This window comes from Oncorhynchus clarkii, chromosome 17 (genome assembly GCF_045791955.1).
Source record: "Oncorhynchus clarkii lewisi isolate Uvic-CL-2024 chromosome 17, UVic_Ocla_1.0, whole genome shotgun sequence".
Lineage (NCBI taxonomy): Eukaryota > Metazoa > Chordata > Actinopteri > Salmoniformes > Salmonidae > Oncorhynchus > Oncorhynchus clarkii.
Window position 1 is genome coordinate 12,484,421 of NC_092163.1, and position 4,208 is coordinate 12,488,628.

Below are 4,208 nucleotides of genomic sequence, written 5' to 3' on the forward strand. Positions count from 1 at the left end.
TACTTTCAGCATGCTTATAGAAAGATAATAATACGATTGTGGGAGCTGTACTGTTAGATTTCAGTGCAGCCTTTGATATTATTGACCATAACCTGTTGTATGGTATGTGTTATGGCTTTTCAACCTCTGTCATATTGTGGATTCAGAGCTATCTATTTAACTTAACTCAAAGGGTTTTCTTTAATGGAAGCTTCTCTAATGTCAAACATGTAAAGTGTGGTGTACCGCAGGGCAGCTCTCTAGGCCCTCTACTCTTTTCTATTTTTACCAATGACCTGCCACTGGCATTAAACAAAGCATGTGCGCCCATGTATGCTGATGATTCAACCATGCATGCATCAGCAACCACAGCTAATGAAGTCACTAAAACCCTTAACAAAGAGTTGTAGTCTGTTTTGGAATGCGTAGCCAGTAATAAACTGGTCCTGAACATCTCTAAAACTAAGAGCATTGTATTTGGTACAAATAATTCCCTAAGTTCTAGACCTCAGCTGAATCTGGTAATGAATGGTGTGGCTGTTGAACAAGTTGAGGAGACTAAATTACTTGGTGTTACCTTAGTTTGTAAACTGTCATGGTCAAAACATATAGGTTCAATTGTTGTAAAGATTGGAAGAGGTCTGTCTGTAATAAAGAGATGCTCTGTTTTTTTGACACCACACTCCAAAAAGCAAGTCCTCAGGCTCTAGTTTAGTATTATCTTGATTATTGTTCAGTCTTGTGGTCGAGTACTGCAAGGAAAGACCTAGTTAAGCTGCAGCTGGTCCAGAACAGAGCGGCTCTTTAATGTAATCAGAGGGCTGATATAAATATGTCAGCCTCTCTTGGTAAAGAGTAAAGAGTTGAGGAAAGACTGACTGTATCACTTATTTTTTATAAGAAACATGAATGTGTTGAAAATCCCAAATTGTTTGCATAGTCAACTTACACACAGCTCTGACATACACACATACACACCAGGGGTCTTTTCACACCCCAAAACCCAGGACAAATTCAAGAAAGTGTACAGTATTATATATTGCCATTACTGCATGGAACTCCGTTCCATCTCGTATTGCTATAGTGAACAGCAAACCTGGTTTCAAAAAACAGATAAAGCAACACCTCACGGCACAGCGCCTCTCCCCTATTTGACCTAGATAGTTTGTGTGTATGTATTGATATGTTGGCTACATGTGCCTTTTGTATTTATTTATTTATGAAGTTATGTCCTTGAGCTGTTGTCTATTAATGTTATGTATTATGTCATGTTTCATGTTTTGTGTGGACCCCAGGAAGAGTAACTTCTGCTTTTGCAACAGCTAATGTGGATCCGAATAACATACCAAATACCCCAAATTTGCCAGTGTATTAATGCATGAGAGGTCAGCTTGTTTTGTAACTGTGGGACTAAACAGTGTTGTTGTAAAGTTGAACTTTTTCTGACTAGTGTTGAGGACGAGCAAGGAATGATACTTCCACACCGAATGTTGGATGTCAGATGCAATCTTTCATGGTAGAACCTCACAACTTCACAGCCACACCTTTCTCGATTTCTCGACCCACTTCTCTGTCTCCTCCTCTTCTCTCTCACCCCCTTCATCCCCCTCTCTCTCAGGTGTGGGTGGGCAGAGGAAGCCCTCACGTGGCATGGCAAGGCGACAGGAAGCTAGGTGCGGCAGTGGCATACTGTTATTATCACAGGTTGATATGTTGTGACTGGGAGCTGCAGATAGAGAAGAGCAGGGGGCTGATCTGGGAGGAAGAGACCCACCACTGAGAAGGAGAGATGGGGGGAGGGAAGGAGGGATGAAGAGAACCACCACTGAAAAGGAGCGATGGAGTGAGGGAAGGAGGGAAGAAGTGACCCACCAGTGAAAAGGGGGGATGGAGGAAGGGAAGGTGGGAGGAAAAGACCTCTGTCTCTTCTAGATGTGGGAGAGTGGCCAGCCTAAAGCTCCCATGACTATGACATCATTTGCTCCCGTGTATTATATGCCTAACCAAGGAAAATAGCCCCTATTGATATTTGTCAACTAATGAATTCAGTTTGATTTTCGCCACTGTATTGCAACAAGATAATGTCACTTGTACTGGATGAGATAACACTTACCAGTGGAATAAGGAATTGGCATTGTCTAATGATGGAAAATGCCCTTCTGGCCGATTGTCAGTCTGCCAGAACAGATCTGGCCTTTATATAGCTTCACAACAACCTCAGAAACAAAGCACACAGTGAGTGGACAAAGTGATTAGCCGAACTGATGAACCGCCATATACAGTATATTGCCTTTAATTTCTGTAAACATTCAAAGCTATCTCTCTCAAAAATCGAATGACTAGAACGGAAGCTTCCCTCCATTGGAAGCAGTGATGAGCAAAGCTGAAGCTATAAGCCATCCTCTTCCCGCCCACCATCTGTCGATTAAACACTAAAACACCACTGTGCTTCGCGTTGTTGCACTGTGTCTAACCTCCCTTCCCATTCCCTTACAATGTCATTATCTAGCATTCGATTGAACTCAACAACACAACAACATGACTAGCTAGCTAACAGCTGCGCTTTATATCTTTTCACTCCCTTTAAACGCTAATGCTAACTGATGTTGACATACACTTGCTTAGCGATAATGCTAACTCTCTCTCCTATTACTGGCAGATTTAACTCAATGAACAAATACACTTTTAACATGATATCTATAGGTTCAGCTTATAGACTAGTGCATTACATGGCTATAGATTTAACTTAATGAACAAATTGACTTTGACTAGCTTGTGACATCGATAGGCCTAAATTGTTTCAGTACGAAAGGGAGGACATACCGATATGGCTAGCAATCAATAGCCATTTTCTGTACATTTTGTGTAGTATAACTGCAAAGCTAATCCATCTGTCATGTGGTGAGGACTTTCTCCCAAATACTGCAACCAAACTCCATTGGGCTTCAGGATTCAACCTGTGGTACCATTTTGCTACTTACTCACAAAGTGACAAATTAGGCACAGGGCCACAGACTCAAATAGCCCTACAGAGAAATAAACCTCAATTTCGGATCATTTCACTATGGTACTTTAGCTGCGGGGCCCTGAAATGAAAGCCATGATGTATCCCGGGGGATATTCAGGACAGCTCTGTATCCTACAGATCGTGACACGTCATCGCAAGTCCATTTTCTTTGTGCCTTTAATTATCCCCTAAAAATATCCTGGAAACAATTGTGCATTTCCCACTGCCACAGAAACAACGTATCCCCATGTACCAAAAGCGATATGCAAGAGCTGCCAAAAAATATGTATTGTATGCTGAGTACATTACATTGCAAGTTGGAGAAGAATGAGGCGACTGGGAAAAATGAACTGCAGTGCATTTCGGTAATGATTTCAGAGAATGTGACTTTCACACGGAGTAATAATGTGTTCCATGGGGCCCACAGTACCTTTCTGGTGACTCAGTCAAAGAGCTCTAAGGTTATAGGAATAACCATCTCCATCAATACACCTACGACAGTTCATTATTATACATGACACCTAACGCCATCTGCTTTGGCAGGGGCAACGGCATCCAGGAGTTGCAATTCAATACACAGTATTCACTGATGAGATCATTTTGAAGTTTTTTTAAATGCCAGGGGACGATGGGTCAGATATTCATATTCTAAGGTGTACACACACACACACACACACACACACACACACACACACACACACACACACACACACACACACACACACACACACACACACACACACACACACACACACACACACACACACACACACACACACACACCATAATCTGTTCATCTGTGTGGTGTGCTTCAACATGTCATTAGCATCTGATGGAATGAGGAGGAACAGGTATCTTTCCAATGAGACAGACAGGCAGGCAGGCAAAGGCTTTGGCAGATTTGTTTGGGCTTATCTCTCGATGTTGATAGAGAGGAAGAGAGAGAGAAAAAAAGAGAGAGAGAGGTAAGGGACGTTAAAGAGAAAAGGAGGGATAGAGGTAGAGAGAGATAGAGAGGGAGGGGCCCATGTAAGGCAAATGTCATAACACATGCAGTATCTCCCTTCCCCCTACAATGTCCTTATCTAGCATTTGACTGATCCAGACAGCACAACAACATGGCTAGCTAGCTAGCTCTCTCTCTTTCTGTCTCTCATTCTGTCTCCCTCCACCTCTCATTCTGTTTCCCTCTACCTCTCTCATTCTGTCTCACTCTCTCAGG